This window comes from Cavia porcellus, unplaced genomic scaffold (genome assembly GCF_034190915.1).
Source record: "Cavia porcellus strain 051 isolate PalLab524CR breed Dunkin Hartley unplaced genomic scaffold, mCavPor4.1 scaffold_23, whole genome shotgun sequence".
NCBI classification, from domain to species: Eukaryota; Metazoa; Chordata; class Mammalia; order Rodentia; family Caviidae; genus Cavia; species Cavia porcellus.
This window is the reverse complement of record NW_026947506.1, coordinates 7,089,178-7,106,797: the sequence shown is the minus strand read 5'-3', so window position 1 is coordinate 7,106,797 and position 17,620 is coordinate 7,089,178. Positions and strand designations below refer to the sequence as shown.

The 17,620-nt window shown below is 41.2% G+C and overlaps 1 long non-coding RNA gene across 1 annotated transcript in view; it reads left to right on the top strand.

Annotated features, from left to right (window-relative positions):
* Positions 1-15,138, top strand: part of LOC134472420 (uncharacterized) — a 30,306-nt gene extending 15,168 nt beyond the window's left edge. Inside the window, exons 2-3 of the long non-coding RNA XR_010042227.1 lie at positions 11,104-11,192; positions 14,682-15,138. This is a non-coding gene — a long non-coding RNA (uncharacterized LOC134472420). The remainder of the gene's footprint in view (positions 1-11,103; positions 11,193-14,681) is intronic.
* Positions 15,139-17,620: the final 2,482 nt, after the last annotated feature.

The following is a 17,620-nucleotide window of genomic DNA, read 5'->3' as shown; positions in this document are numbered from 1 at the left end:
CCATGGGTTGCAAGCTGGCTAAGCATTGTTGACAGAAGCTCCTAATGCTTTTGGAACCTTAAATTGTTCACTGTCCAAAAGGCTGTCACAATAATCCTTAATGAACTTTCTACTTACAAAGGAGGATGACAGTTTATTCTCATATCTATACCTGCTGGGTAATAATTTTTAGTGTTTAAATTTTCATTAATAACTTACTGTTTTTATACTATTATTTCTATATTACTTGCATTTTACTGAAGTAGATTATTTATGTTTTTATGGCTTTTTAAAACCAACTTTATGGAGGTATAATTATGTGCAAAAATCTTAACCTTGTGTATAGAGATGTTTTTCTCTTTTCCTTCCTAATCTGAATCCCTTTCTTTTTCTGCCTGATTGCACTGGACAGAATTGTTACTGGCTCTGTGGGCATCCCCTTGCCCTTCACTCCTGCCTGCTTCCCAGGAGCTACCAGCTCTACCATACTTGTACCCCAGAGAATGATTAATAAACATTTGAATGAAAATTGGCATGAGTATTGGTTATATTATCATTAAATAGCAGCAACACAATTCTTTAAGAAATCTAAACTAAAAACAGTTCTTCAAAGGCCTAAGACATGCCAACTAATACAGTCCGAGATTCTTGTGCTGGGAATTGGTCATAGGAAACACTGCTTTCCCAAGACGGACCCTAATCCCTGGGCAGCAGGCGTCACTCAGCCCTGAGCCTCTGGGCTTTCTCACTGTCTTCTCCCAGGTGGGCATCTGTCCCTGAGAGGGCACTTCAGAAGCCTCAGCCTCGGAGGTCAGAACTGCCAGGGAAGGTGCTGAGGGTGCCCTTCCTAATTCTATCTTGGCACCTCGCTCCCAAACTAAAGCCCACTCCAAGGCATCTGCTTCAAAGCACACCAGTGGAGCGTCAGAACATAGGCACGGTGTTCGTGGCTCTTACTTAAGTCATCCTGACTCTTGAGGAAAAATGTCATACATTTTTGCCAGCACAAACCAAGACCTGTTTTTTTTTTTTCCTTTTCGGATGAGATGGCATTACTTTGTGCCATATTGGAGCGTCTTTCCTCTGTACCCCAGAATAAGTATATACATTTAAAGTTGTCCCCTTCCCAGAGTCAGTTGCTTGACTGCACTGTAGCACCTTCCATTAGAGTGGGAGGGAAACCTTTGTCGCAGGGACCTGGTCATAGGTTCCCAATACAGTTCACAGTCTTTTCCTCAGACTGAGTTCATATGTGCAAATAAGATCTCTACCTTCCAGAGTTCTGATACGGATATGAAGATTACCAGATGATCACATTTTTTATGGAGTTTACTAATTAACCAGACATTTCAGTGTGTTAGTCACCAAATAACCAAAAGTGAAGGAGTCAGGGCTCGAGGTGCCCAGCTGACCCATTTGGAGGAGGAGGATGGTGATGGTGGTGAGTCCAGAGGTCATGAAACAAAACTTCAGGGGAAGTACTGCAGGAGCTCACTTAGCCGTGTTAGGGAGTGGGCGTGGAAAGCTTTTGTGACATTTCTTGAAGACTTCTTTGCTTCATAATTGAAGTTTTTATTTTTATTGTACAATTTAGTTTCATAGACTTTATAACCTCTTGGGCTTTTAGTACATATATGTTGATGGTGAACTGTATGACCTTATACTGTTACTATTTATCCAATAGCAACAACTGAAAAATTGACTTAAATGTTAATAAGCTTAGTATTAATTTGTTTTTATCAATTCTAAGATATAGTCAACATGTAAAGGAAGAAAAGTTCACCTAATGTGATTCTTGTGTTTTTATAGGGCTGTCTCTGACTCATTGCGTGGGTGTTATATAAATACCAGAAATGGGCATGTGCTTCTGATTAAAGTTGTTCTGTCTGATCAGTGCCCTGGAACCATAGTGGACTTCTGTGGAAGATTTGAAGCTGGTCACTGTTGGTATGGACTGATAAGGATTTCAGTCTTTATCTGTGTGCTACAGAGATTGTATGTGTATATATGTGTGTATTTATATAAAGAGGATGAATCTTTGGAGTTGAAGACCATTCACACATTTATTTGGTAGGATGCAGGTCATGGCATATTTATACCCTGGAATTAAAATAAGAAAGAACAGTTCCATTTATTGAGGAGTATCTTGAGCTAACTTGGCAAAATGTCAAAGGATATTTCAGTTTCTTTAATTATAATGATACTGTCTTAGTTACTTTCCCATTGCTAGGACAAAACACTGACACCTGCAACTTGAGAGAGGTTTATTTTGGCTGGTGTTTTCAATTCACAGTTGACCGGCTTCAAGGCAGGAATGGCATGGCAGAAACAGTGAAGAAAGGTTGCTCTTGGCCGAGAAGGGAGCAGCCAGGGAGGAAGCTAACCTTCCAGGTCGCGCCCCTTGTGACCCGCCACCAGGCTCCCAGCAGTGCAGTCCAGCACAGGCAGTTGCTGAACTCATCACTGGATGAGTACACTGGTGAGGAGAGAGAGCATCCTGGTGACCCTGCACCTTCCCAGAGCCTCGCCTCTGAGCATAAGAGGGTTTGGGGGAATTCTAGATCTAAATCATAGTACTACACAGTACTTTAAATATTTTCAATCAGCTATAGACTCTTGAGTATCATTCTTAGAGGCTGTTAATTGGGAGTGAAGTCTTAAACACCTCAGGTCTGGCTCTACAGAAGGCTCATCACTGAGTCCTTGCCTCACTACCAAACACAAGGCGATTGTCAGGCTCCTTTTAAAAAAAGACTTGGTTCCTCCACAGTTAGAGTAGAATGTTCAAGAAACTAAAAATGTGGCTTACACGAATTTGAGAAAAAACCATATTTAAGATTGTATTGAATTTATCAGTGACTAATGGAACCAGGCATATAGCAAGCATGGTTGTGATTCTGAGAAGTTTTAAAGATCTATATTTTTATTGATATTTTTAATTAATGTTAGAGTAAGAATGCTAGACTTGATTTAAAAACTTGGTGAATGCCTGACAGGGCAATAAATTACAATCTTCAGTGTTATCTTTCCTAGGAAGCAAGCTGTTTATGTCATTACCAGGCAAAAATCTATAGGTTACCATATCATTTCACTAAGTTCAGAAGTTTTAGTTACCAGTAAACAATGAATTGAGCAACCTTCATTCCTCACATGCGTAAACCTTGGAATTACCTGTCATCATCATACAACACTGGGGGTATGCCACCTGGCCTTTTGTGTTTCTTACGTATTTTAAGTAATTTTTAACTTCTCAAAGTTTTTTTTTTTTTTTTGTCTTTTTCTTTTTTATCGGTACCGGGGATCGAACTCACAACTGCCTGCTTTCAAGGCAGGCGCTTATGCTGCTGAGCTAAACCTCCAGCCCCTCAAAGTTTTAAAACATCTATTTCAAGACATTAATTTCAAATTCAGGTCACAGTAATCCCACTTCATTTTCAGGTAGCCAAATGTCTCCAATAAAAAATAGTAGGTTTTAACCACTGGGAACAATGAGATATGATCCTGTAGGCCAGTTACGGCAAAAGCTAGAAAATGAAATGTGCTTGTTTTATACGAGAACTTTCAGCAGAACACATGGACCTGAACTCCTTGCACCCTGTTCGTGAACAGAGGTGCCACTGTACTATCTTTGAGCTCTCCAAGCACCTTATTGATCCGTTTATTTAAAGCACTTTGTATAGTCAGCTCCTATCTTTAATAAATCTAGTACCTGGGATTCTTTTCTGTTTATAGCGTCTGTTATTTCTCTGGCCTCCTGTTGAGACTATCAATGAATAGGAAGAGTCTAAATAGAAAGGCGACTAGGAAACCCTGGCAGTCGTTAAAGGACAGGTGATAACTAATAACAGAGGCTTCAAGAGGGAAACTGAGAAGGTCCACACAGCGTGGTCATGGGCTGCACATCAGAGATAAGTGAGAGGTGCGTGGAGGGTGATTTCTAATTCTCACATTGTGTGGCTCGCTGCCTGTGGTGCCGTACTTAACTGGGTGCTTGTGGTGCCGTTACTTTATGCAGAGAGAAGACGGTAGGGAAGGTTATTGATGATGGACGTGATGTAGAGGACAGGAGGAAATCATTAGTTCAGGCGTGGGGTTAGTAAGGTTGAGCTGTGAAACAGTCAAGTGGAGCAGGCAGTAAGCCGTTTTCTCGGTGGGGGCCGTTGACATGGCTGTGATTTGTGTGTGTGTGTGTGTGTTAGTTGGAGACTGGGTTATGGATGAGACCTTCCGGGGAGGTACTGGGACTCGTGAGGTGAGAAGAGTCCTTAGAAGGGCAGCAGTAAAGTGAAGGCGACGGGCGGAGCTGGTGGAAAATGAGCTGTGGGGGTGGTAAGAAATCAGGAGTGGCGCCCCGCAGGACGCAAGGTGCGGACTCTCAGTGGGAAGGGGATGTCAGCAGTATGATGTGCTGCCGGCGGTCAGAGCAGAAAAAAAATGAAAGCTAGTCGTCAAAACTGAAGAGCAGGTACCTGGCGGTAGCCTTAACAAGGACGCTCTAGTGTTGTGTGACTCTGTTTTGGAGCAGGGTGAAGGGAAGACAGCAGGCGCTTGAGTGCACGCTTCCAGAAGTGCGGTGAGAACGGGCGGTGCCTGGGGCGGCCTAGCCGTGGAGGGACACTGGCCGAAGCTTTGGTGACATCTGCGGGAGGGCAAGCTGCCTAGGGAACCGGGGAAGGAAGGGAAGAGCTACCCAGAGGGAGAGCTGACTGCGCAGGAGCCTGGCCCCGCGGACCGCAGCGGGAAGGGGGTGGTGTGCAGAGGTGCTGGTGGTCTCTCGGTGACCGTGGGCAGGGAGGTCCACCTGATCGCTCTGTGTATCTGTGAAGGCTGTGAGTGAGGAGGCCAGGATGGAGGGGTTGAAAGTGTAGGCCATAGCACAGGCTGGAAATGCTTTTCGGAGGAAGCGGGAAGTTAAGTGATCCCTGGACTCTATCAGGCCACTTTGCAAGCCCATTAGAAGTGGATACATGCTTTGGTCGGGAATAGATACGATTATGAATAGCAAAAGTGAAATACACATAGCTTTAAAACACTGTAGGCTTATTAGACCTGAAACTAGTTCTGCTCCAAGAAGCTTTAGGAACCCAGGGTCAGTCTCGTTTCCAACTACATACTTACTCAGTTGCTTACAATTTTCCTTCAACTTGCCTCCTGGCATTTGAGCGAGGTGTGTGATTTCCCATTTTCTGAGCCGTGGTGTGAAGTTCAGACGCAGTGACTATCAATGCTGAGGGCCGGGATGTTGATGTGTATTCTGCAGTATCCAGAGGACCCACATCTGACTTCTTAGCCGTTTTTGATGGTCGAGGGAGCTGCTCGTGCCATAAATTGTCTTTATTCTCAAATCAGCAGTCTACTTATAACCAAGAATGTCAATGAGTTTAATATGCTCTATCATTTTTTCCGTTTGCTTGTTTGTCTTATTGAATTTTAGGAATTCTTTAGCTAATTGTCTGTTCTATGACTTCTCTCCCTGATTTAAAAAACTTGTGGATAGTATATTTTAATTGAATATTCACATTCATCAATTTTTTTGTGTTTTCTTAACTCAGAATTCATTCTTACCCTTAGATAATAATTATATTCTTAATATTTGGTATTTATGTTGTCTTGCTATGCTGTGACACAAAGGTAAAGTTTCTGTTTTCTGATAGAGAAGCCAGTTGTCTGAACCCTAGTTAGTCTGGTAATTTTCCGGCTGCTTTGCACTGGCACCCCATCATGCGGCAAGTGCTGCATGGACTTGGTTTGTTCTTGTATCCGATTCAGTTTAGTTATCTGTTTGTTCATCTGTACACAACTCACAGCTTGCTTACCTTGGTTTGTAATAAGTACTCACAGTTGGTATGTAAAATGTCGCCTATCTCTTCTTTCTTCCAAAATTGTCTTTGCTGTTTTTAGAACCACGTTCTGAAGCTTGTCTACACACGAATAGACAAACACAATGTGTGCAATGCATGCACACATTGAACTCCTACTTAGTTGGTATTTGTGTTAAATTTGTGGACAAACTAGGGAGATACTGCCACGATCATGATCTTGACACTGCCTTTTAAAGAAGGTTCTTTATCCCGTTATGCTTGTAACTAAAATTTTACAGCTTTCATTGTGCAGTGAAATGTACAAAGATGTATTTTTAATTCACTTTATGTCTAGTTTCCATATGTTGTTTGCTATTGTGAATGACGTTCTTCCTTCTTTTGCAGTATCTAGCTGGTTACTGTGGGATGCGGACTGTCCTGTTACCTCCCTCTCCTTTTTCCCTCCTAATGATCTCTTTCCCTGCCGTCATAGGTCTGTCTCTTGGTTTTCTGTCATCTGTCTTTCATTAATTATTTGCTTATCGACTTATATATGCTTTAGGTTTCTCATATAAGAGAAATAATTATTTTTCTTTTTTTAAATTTTTAAAAATTTTTTTAATTTTTAATTTTTATTTTTTAATGCGGTACTGGGGATTGAACTCATGACCTCTCGCTTGCCAGGCAGGCACTTACGCCACTGAGCTAAATACCCAGCAATAATTAGTTTTCTGAGTCTGGCTAATTTCACTTAACAGAATAGTTTCTAATTCTATTCATTTTCCTGCAATTGGCATTATTTCATTCTTTATGGCTGGATGATATTGTATTGTGTATGTAACAAATTTTTCTTTATTCGTTTATGTATTCCTAGGCGTCTAGGCTGTTTCTGCAGCATAGCTATTGTAAACTGTTGCTGTGAATGTTGATATGCATATATCATCAGAGTATGAGTCTTTAATTCTTTTGGGGATATATTTAGGAGAAGTATAGCTCGGTGAAGTAGAATTTCCAGTTTTAGTTTTTAAGGAAACTGCATACTGATTTCCATAGTGGTTGCACTAATTTATGTTCCCCAAAACAATGTCAAAAGGTCCCTTTTCCTAACATCCTTGCCAGCATTTGTCTGTCTGCTTAAATGCTTGATGGTAGCAATTTTGACTGGGATAAAGTAGAATTTCTGTGTAGTTGTAGTTTGCATTTTTCTGGTGGCTGGAGATGTTGAACATTTTGTCTTATACTTTCTGAAAGCTTAAGCTTTTTTGGGGAAGTGTCTATTCAGTTCATTTGCCCATTTTTAAAAGTTGAGTTCATTGTTTCTCTGGGGTTAATTTTTTGAGTTTTAAAGTTTACCCTAGATATGAATCCTCTATCAGAATAGCTAGCAAAGGTTTTCCCTCATTCAGTAGATCGTGTCTTCAGGCTGTTGTTTCCTTTGCTGTGCAGACTTTGAAGAGGATGTGTTTCCATGTATTGATTCGTGATATCCTGTGGTCTTGGAGTCCTCCGCAGGAAGTCCTTGCCTGTGGCTTCTTGATGCAGCAGTGTGCCCTGTGCTTTGCAGCCGTCTCAGTGTTTCTGGTTTTATAGCTAGGTCTGGGCTACTTCGATGTGATTTGGTGCAGAGTGCGAGTCAGGCATTTAGTTTCACTTTTCTGCGCTAGATGTCCAGTTTTCCCAGTGCATTTGGATCCCTTTGAAAAGTTGGTGCCTGGATTTGTTTCCATGTCTCCTAATCCACTGGTACACAGTACTGTTGTATGCCGGTACCTTGCGGCTTTTGTTACTGTGGTTTACACTACAGGGCGAAGTGTGGGGTGGTGAGACCTCCATCACTGCTCTTTTTGCGCAAGATTGCTTTGGCTGTTGTGGGTATTTTTTGAATTCAAATGAAATTCAGAATTGCTTTTTGTAGTTTTATGAAAAATGTTGGTATTTAAATAGTGATTGCACTTAATCTAGACATTGCTTTTGTAATATGGCTATTTAAGCACAATTAACTCTGCTGATCCCAGAACAAGATATACCTTTCCATTTTCTAATGTTTTCTAAAACATCCTCGGGATTTTATAATTTTCATTGTGGAGGCCTTTCAATTCCTTCATTAGGTTGATCCTTAGGTACTTAATTTATTGAAACTATTGTACATAGAATTGATTTTTTTGCTCTTGTTTTCTAGAGTAGGAAGTATTTTTTGAGATAAATAAAGCTGTCTGAGTGAGACAGAAGGGGTCCCGAATAGGTGGTTTAAATCTTAATGTGATGTTGATTTTGCTTGCAACCATCTTACTGAGGATTGCTGCATCTAAGAGATAAGATCCACAACACATGTTACAACATGTACCATAGTAAAAGACACTGACATTCGTGCCCTTCAGATTATTCCCCATCTTTGAACACACTTATCCTGCCATTCTTGCTACTTTTCTGAAGTAGCTTTACAAATCCTTTTTTGTGAGTGTCTGTAGTTACACTATTGTCACTGCCTCAATGTCCTGAGTGAATTAAAAAGTTTACCCTTCTGCACTTTTATGTCCATTTTCATTTAGGTGAAGAGCCAGAAATTGCACAGTACAAGATCTGCTGAGTAAAGTGCGTGAGGACACACTGTGCTTTAGGAGCTTGCTTTTCCTTTGGGTGGCACTGAGCAGCAGTGTTCACTGTGTTTTGGTCATGCCTCATACAGACATGAAGGAGGATGTCTTGGGTGGTTTTCTCTCATTGCTGGGACAAAATACCTGACACCCAAAATGAAGGAAGGAAAGTTTTAATTAGCTCACTGTTTGTGGAGGTTTCAGACCATAATCAGCTGGCTCCAAGGTAGGGTGGCGTGGCACTGTGGCGATACTTAAAGGCAGCAGCCAGCGAAAGCAGCCAGAGAAAAAGGGGTGGGGCAGAACAAGCCTCTTCTCTTCCCTTATATTGTGTGTGTGGGGGACCCCTGCACCTCCGAGGGCAGAGGGCAGAGGGCAGAGGGCAGAGGGCAGAGGTAGCACTCACAAAACCTCCTTGCCCTCCTCTTGCACAGGATGAGGATATTTACAAAGCAAGGATCCTGGCTTCCTGCTGAATCTCTTAGTTAAACTTCTGAACTTCTCAAGTTGACACAATGTATCAACCGTAAATGGAAGACTTCCAGCACTGCTTCAGAAAGTGCTAAGAACAGTAGGCTGTGTTTAAAGCTAAGTGGGGTATTGTGAAGGGGATTTGTGGCAATATGTCTTTTACTGCATTACATTTTAAATATGTAACAGTCATAATCCCAGCACTCCGGATCCCAGCTGAGGTGGGAGGATCATTGCAAGTTCCAGACCAGACTGGGCTACAAAGTGGGGTCAAGGCCAGCCGGAACTGCGTAATGAGGACCTATCTCAAAAAAGACACACACACAAAACTTTTAGCATTCACCTTATATTTTTATCATATCTCATTTATTCACCAAAGATATTGGTCTGTAGTTTTTCTTTCTGTTGTGCTCTCATCTGAGCTTAATGTCAGGGCAATGCTGACCTCATCGAGTAAATTTGGAGGAATTGCTCCCCTTTCTATTAGGTGGAAAACTGAGCATGGCTGTCAGTTTTTCTCTTAAGAGCTGACGGAATTCAATCATAAATCCATTTGGATCTAGACTTTTCCACTTCATGGAAGTTTAATTATTGCTTCAATCTCATTGCTTGTTATTGACCTATTTAGATTTTTTTTTATATCTTCTAGTTTACATTAGTTGTATGTGTGTAGAAATGTATTCATTTCGTTTTTTTTTTTTTTTTTTTGTCTTTTTCCTTTTTGTCGGTACCAGGGATCAAACTCACGACTGCCTGCTTGCAAGGCAGGCGCTTATGCCGCTGAGCTAAACCCCCAGCCCCAACACACTTGCTTTCTGCTTACAGCCACTTAGTGCATGGTTTTTTTGGTATCTGGAATCAAACTCAAAACCATGCAGTTGCCAGGCAGGCACTCATGCCACTGAGCCACATCCCTGGCCTGAGTATAATTTTTCATCCTTTGATTTTCAATCTGTGTGTCTTTGTACATGATGAGTATCTTGCAGGCCTATAGTTGGGTCTTGCTTTTTGATCTACTCTGTCACTTGGTGTCTTCTAATTATAGAGTTGAGATTATTTACATAGTTATTATTGAAAAGTATGTACTAATTCCTACCACTTTGTTGTATTTATGCTTGATTAATTTTTGTTGTTCACTCATTTATTGTCTTTCCCAGTGAGCTTTATTCTTCCCCTGTGTCTCATGGTTGTATTTTTGGTCTGCATTTAGGATTGCCTTGAATATTTCTTGCAATGCTTGCTTGGTAGTCATGAATTTATTTACTTTATAGTTTATGGAAGGTGTTCATTAGTTCTTCAGTTTTTAAGGATAGCTTTCTAAGGATAGTAATCTGGGCTGGCAATTATTTTCTTTTAGGGCTTGAAATGTTATAATATGATAAATTCTTTTCAATTTTATTTGCTTTTCTTTAAGAATGGACTTAGTTTTAAAATTACTTGTTAATTGTGTTCTTATTGATTTTGTAATATGCCACATTGTAAACTTTCTAAATCACATCTTTGGCTGCCATGGTTTGGGAAATAGTATTCTAAGTCCTCAATTCTGAGACGAGAGAAAAATTTCTCCATTGGCTTCTTATCTATATATTAAAAATTCTATACAGCAGCATTAGCAAAAGTAATGAGTGTAAGTAATGAATGTAAGTAATGAGTGTAAGTCATATAATAAACTCAGTAATGTGCTTTTTGGGGTGATTCATATTATGTTCTTCATTAAAGCCTAAGAGTACTTTTAAATAGATTAACATATGCTAATTTATGAATTATAAACAATACAGGAAATTAATGTGAGACTTTTTGGGGGGAGGGTACTAGGGATCAAACACAGGACCTTGTGCTTGCCAGGCAGGCACTCATGCCGTTGAGCTAAAACGCCAACCCCATAATGTGAGACTGTTATAACACACTGTGTTTTGTTTATAAAGTAAACTCTGAAACAGAATTATTATTTTTATAGTTCCCAATGCATAGTTTCTGCAGGTTTTATATATTTAAAATTTACCTGAAGAGTACTTAAATAATACATAGTAATTTGGAACAAAGGAATTGCTCAGAAATCAACTATCCAAGGATAACCCTAATCAAGAAGGCCAAAAGAAATGATGGTTTTTTCAAAGCAGGGCAAAGAAGTGGGAGATAAGGATGAGATTATTTGCAATAGGAAAACCAGGGGAAAAGTCCCTTTATATAGGTTGGTTTTTCTCATTAAGATGTCAACTTCTGTGTAGTGATTTATCAGTTACTTTCTTCTTATTCAGAAACTAATATTGAAGGATTTGAAGTGGCACAGAAGACGGGATTCCCAGGAGGCTTTGCCTTCATTAAGAAAGTGACATTGGCGTGAAAGGTAAAGGAGCGGGTGCTCTGCTTCGGGATGCTGGGTGTGAGTTACCGGGGTCACGGGCTGAGCTCGCTGGGGTCTGCTATGTTGTCCTCGCCGCCGTAATGCTTTCTGAAGTCTGTTCCCCCTGCTGAAGATGACCAAAACAGGGGTTTGAAGGTGTGGGACTTTTTGCAGCTATAAGAAAACTTTTTCAGTGCTATTGTAGAAGTTTACTTCATTTTGAAATGTGTTATTTTGTATTACTAACAGAGGTACAAAATGAATTTCACGCAAGTGTGAAGCCCCTTTAGATACAGTGAGGTGGACTGTTTCCACGGCAGCAGTAGCATGGTGCCATGCGCCACACTTGGGAACGCAGAGGGCAGTGACATGCGGGGCAGAGTCTACCGTCAGCACGCCCCTGCCTGTGGAGGTACCGCCAGGGCGGGGCAGAAAGGGAAACCGTTTTCAGCTGCGGGTGCCTGGCCGCCTTTCTCCCGCACAGTCAGCTGGAGCTGCGGTCTTTGGCAGTCAGGCTCCTCACACTCACTTCCCGTGCGTCCCACCCCTCGGCACCAACAGCAAGGCCCGCTCCTCTCACTTCGCCAGTTCAGCTGCTTCTTCCACTGGCAGAAACACTGCTTTAAAGATTTTGCTTTGGGGCTGGGGTTTAGCTCAGCGGCACAAGTGCCTGCCTGGCAAGCGTGAGGTCATGAGTTCGATCCCTGATACAAAAAAAAAATTTACTGTGTTGCTATTTTTTCCTGAAGAATTCTGCCCACCTCTCTGTCAAGGTCACCATCACATCTCTGACATTTTTAGTTTTTGTGTTTTCTTGCTAAATTTTAAGTTTTGGCCTATCTCGGATGAGTTTTGATGTTTTAAAGTTTGTTTTTTCTACAGGATATCTTAAAACAGTCCTCAAAAGTTTTGAAACTGTGTTGGGAAAATTAGCTAATTTTATCAGCTAATTTGCTGTTGTTAATATTTTGTAAAGCAGTTTACTATTACAGCTACTTGATATCCATTTGGATATGCTCTCCCCTAGGAACTGTCTTGACTCTAGATTTGTAACTGGTTACACTGGAAAACAGGTGAGGATATTATTCCCAACACTCCTTTTGGAGGGGAAGAAGCTGAGAACCAGAAAGTTGAAGCAGTTGTCCGTGATCATAGAACTCTGTAGCCACAAAGAAAGGACTACAAGCCAGGCTTGTCTCCTGTGTTACCCATCTTCACTCTGTCCTCCTGAGTCCTGGCGTAATGGAGGCTCTTCAGAAAAAATTACTTAACTCTTACTTTAATTAGGCATTAATTTGATCCAGTAAACAATTTCCAAATGACCTGGCATCTTGATACTTAATTATATTTCTTCTAGGTGTTGTTAACCAAATCGCATGTCATTCACTTAGAGACATTTTAGACTTCTGTGTGAGCCTTCAGGTTAAATGTCAGTCATCTAGAACAGTTCAGTTCTTTGCAAAGTGTAACCAAGTTGATTCTGAAGCATGACTTGAGCAGTGTCTCAGACTTAAATTGTGTTACGGCTTCCCATTTAGATGATGTCACTATTTGTAAGTAAATGAGTTGCACTTGATTGACTTTTTCAGCGTGTCTTATAAGAGTAGGGAGAGCTGCGCTGATGTCGTAAATATGCCCCACTTCTTTTCCCTCACCCCATTTTATTAACAGTCTGCACATACTAATTTCAGTTACCTTCAAGTTAATGTTTAGGAGTCTGTCTTGCCAAATGATACGATAAGCTAGTTTTCAGGATCAGGTAGCTCTGCAGCACTCACATTATTTGGATTATCAATCAGATTCATGATGAATGAACAAAAATCTTAGTAAGCTGATCTTAGCCAAAGGCTAAGAATCCTAAGGGGGACATTTTTCTGTTATATGTTAAAGAGTTAAATATATTACAAGATGTTCCTAGCTGCCTCATGACTGCTTCGACCTAACAACCTGTCACGCAGACTTAGGGCCTCCATTCAGACTTAGGATGCAGAAACGCGAGGACCAGTGTGGCTGTATGGTGGCGGCTTCTGCAGTGCTGTGCTGTAATTCTTGCTGACTGTACTGTACAGTACAGTATAGTACTGTAGTTTAATATTGGACAGGTTCAGTACTGCATGTTATGCAAATAAAATCAAAGTCCTCAAGTTGGCATTTCCTTCAACCATTTCTTGTTTAGTGGCCAATCCATTTAATGACCTAGTCTCAGGAATAGGACTTGCTCATTAAATGAGGAATGTCTGTATACCAAGCAAACACTAATTAAAGAGTTAGTGTAGCTGTGGTAATATCAGACATTAGGCATTAAAAGGTCCCTATGTAATGCTAAAATATTTCATTTACAAAAAAGATAGAAAAAGTCTACTACCATAAACATCTATCATAGTAAGGAGCCACATATATATGGCCACGGAAAGTTGAGGTTCGGATCTGAGCCAACAGAGAAGAGCCACGTCATGATTTTGCGTAGAGGAAAGTAACTTTATTTTAAAAGTACAGCAGATGTGAGCACAGTGCAGTAACACATCACCACACCACGAGGCCAGGGACAGCACCGAGGGTGAAAGGGAATCCTCTGGGGAACATTCTTGCGTGAGACGGGGCCTTCGCAGGGAAAACACCAGCACTGCACCCGGTTTGTTAGTTTCTAAGGACGGTGTTCAGACAAAAGTGGGTTGGTGCCCACGGCCTGAGAGCAGAGTGTCCCGGGCCTGGCTGGAACCCGGGACACTGTCAGAGCGCACTCAGGGCCTTGTGTACACGACCCTTCCTTCCCAGGGGAAACAGCAGTTTCCCTGCAGAAAGGCGGGGCCAAGGTCATTTCAGCCCACACCTGCATCTCAGCCAGCGCCTTACCCTTAACCCTTTCCCCAACAGCGTATGATGACAGTGTCAGAATACATAAATCAGTTGAGTAGTCTCCCCTTGTCTGTGAAGGGCACCTTCCACAGTGGGTGCCTGAAACCACGGAGAGCACTAATCCCTCTTCACACGGTCCTTGCTTACAGTGATTCCCCTTAAGGTTTTTTGATACTAGAGTGGTGCAAAAGCAGCATAGATGTAGTAGAAGTAATGTTTTAAGGTTTGATCTGTTCTTGGGATAGCAACGCGCATCAGTTTGTTCTCATGTGATGCTGGGCAGCCAGAGTGCGCTGCAGCTCCGTCAACCACAGACAAAGAGGACCAAATAGCCATAGTACCCTGTAATGTAGCTGCTTTATTTTTTCAGTGTTGGGTTCAAACCCAGGATGTCATGAATAGCAACACAGAAGTGCTTACAGTATTCAGAGTTGATGGTAGTGTTTGTTTCTGGGTTCACACTGAGTTTGCACAATTTTATCAAGGTTAAAAAACAGTACCTTGATGGTGATTTTTTTTTTTTTTTTGTACCAGGTATCAAACTCACAACCTTGCTCTTGCCAAGCAGGTGCTTGTGCTGCTTAGCTAAATCCCTGGACCTTGATTTTGGATCTTAATTGATACTTTTTTGCACAGGTGATTTCCATGGAGAAACTGAATCTCGGTCTCAAGATAATCATAAAACCAAATGTTATTTCTGTGATGACATTTCTTAAACATCTGGAATTGAAAGTGATGCAGTTGCACAGCTCCAGTGACATTTATTGTGTGTGACCTGTGATTGACAGCTTGTTCTAAAATACAGCTTCTCTCAGCAATACCTTACGACTGACTGGCGGCCCTGATCAAGCTGGAATTTGTCACATGCTCTTGCTAAAGTTCTGTACATGACTTCTCATAGTGAAGACCCCTGCCTTTCCGTGAGATGGCTCCCTACAGCTGCACTCATGATGGCACCTAAACATCCTGTTTGGAGAAATGTCTGTTTAGCTAATTACCAATTTTAATTGGATGATGATGATGGTGATTTTGCTGTTGAGTTCTGTGAGTTCCTTAATATATTCTGGAAGTTGATTCTTGTAAGATGAGTAATGTGCACATATTCTCTCCCTTTCTGTAGGTTTCCTCTTAACTCTGTGGATGATTTGCTCTAGAGAAGCTGTTTAGTTTAACGTGATTGAATTTGTCAGTTTTTTCTTTTTTGCCTGAACTATTGGAGTCTTATTGAAACATAACTGCCGAGACCAGTTTCCTGAAGTGCTTTCTCTCTGCTTACGTGTAACACATCATAGTTTCAGTTCTCAGATGTTAAGTCTTTGACCCATTTTGAGTTGATTTTTGTATATGATAAGAGATAGTAGTCTAGTTTTCTTTTAATACCATATGAATATCCAGTTTTTCCAGCAACATTTATTGAGGAGATTTCCTTTTGCACCATATATTCCTGCAGCCTTTTTCAAAAAATCAATTAGCTATAAATACCTGGGTTTATTTCTTGACTCTCTGTTCTCTCCCATTGGTTTATATGTTTCACTTACCTGAATATCATACTGTTGTGGTTACAAATGTTTTGTAGTAGGATTTGAAAGCAGGCATTGACATGCCAACAGCTTTGTTCTTTTTGTTCAGGATTACTTTAGCCATAGATATCTTTTGTAGTATCATCCAGATTTTGAGGTTTTTTTCTATTTCTGTGAAGAATTTCATTGGAATCTTGATGGAGATTTTAATGAGCTGTAGATTACTTTGCTTAGCAGGGGCATTTTAAAGGTATTGATTCTTGTATTCTTTACATATAAAAAAAATCCCTATAATTTTCATTGTAGAGACCATCCACGTTCTTGGTTAAATTAATTCTAACAGTCATTTTACTTCTTTTGAGGCTCTTGAGAATGGCGTACTTTCTTTAGTTCCATATTATTAATTTTCTTTAAAAAGCTACAGACCTTTTTATGTCTCTGCCTAAGGCTGTTCTGCAGAGAAATTGTGGCTCCTTGTCTGTGTCCTGCATTCTGCAAAGCTCACCTGATGTCTAATGTGGCCTGTTGGACCTTGTGAATGTCTGTCTGAATGGCAGATGCTTGCTGTTGGTGGTTCAGCAGGGAGGGCAAGGTACACGACCATGAAATTTATTCTAGATTAAAAATGAGAATTTTTAGAATATATGAAAGAATTGTTTTTGTTACTCTGCCTAGGGAAGAACGTATTAAAACTTACATTTATATGTTATTCAAAATACCAATTAATTCATTAGAATTTAATATAATCTATAATGTTCATACTATTGCTAAAATAATTTTACATTTCATTAAGTGTTTATTCATGTTTCATCTTGCTCAGCAAAACTACTAGGTTTAACAGGAGTTAAAGCATAACAGCAGTTAAAGCAACTACCAGGTAGTTGCATGAATCTTTATATTAACTTATGTTAAAAAAAATAATTGTGTTTGGGTCCATATTCTGTAATAATGGTCGAATCAGTGCTTCCTGGGGCTACAGAGTCTTATGAAATTAAGCAAAACTTACATACACAGATCACACACACTAGCAGGACAGATAAAGATTATTAAAATTGAAATTATTTTTTTCTTTTCTTTTTTTTTTTGAAGGTAGTAAAAATACAACAGAACAAGACAGAACAAAGCCAGTGGAGACCATGCAGTGAAACTGGTTCAGAACTTCACAGCAGGACACTGGGATAAGGGTAATAGGTACCATAGTACATCCCATTATCTTCACAATAGTTGTCTAGTCAATTAGGTATAGTGAAATCAAACCAAAAGCAGAACATTATAAAAACCATTCGAAAGAGAATATTGAATAGAGTAAAAACAATTAATTGTAATGAAACAAAACTGTGAAAACAATCTTTGCCTTCAAACAGAAGATGGAAGGGACTCCCCCATATCTGCTATATTGCATACGGTCATCCTCCCGAGAGATGCTCAGTCCTCTGTCCCCAGGTGCTAACGGGGTGAGGTGGCGGGGGGTGGGATGCTTGACTACCAGCCTGTGCACCGTCGGCTCACAGGAACCCCTAACTGGCCTCCTGGCTCGTGCGAGGGAGGCGCTTACCAAGAGGGTGGCCGAATTGTCTTCCTGTGCAGCTGCCTGGGTTCCAGCATGGCCGAATCTCGGAAGCCGGTGACTGGGTCCCCTCCTGGCTCATGCCAGAGGGAGAATCGAAATTATTACTGACACTTCAAAAGGTGAAAGGACGGAGCTTACACTGTGACAGGAGATCCTGTGAGAGAGGTGGAGAGCATGAAGTGAAGGCGGAGGATGAGGCAGGCCAGAACTGCGGACCGAGCGTTGGGCCTTCCCTTTCATCCTGTAGGCCCCGGCAGCGTCCCCCACCGTGGGCTCTGTGTTACAGGAGCTTACACTGTGACAGGAGATCCTGTGAGAGAGGTGGAGAGCATGAAGTGAAGGCGGAGGATGAGGCAGGCCAGAACTGCGGACCGAGCGTTGGGCCTTCCCTTTCATCCTGTAGGCCCCGGCAGCGTCCCCCACCGTGGGCTCTGTGTTACAGGAGCTTACACTGTGACAGGAGATCCTGTGAGAGAGGTGGAGAG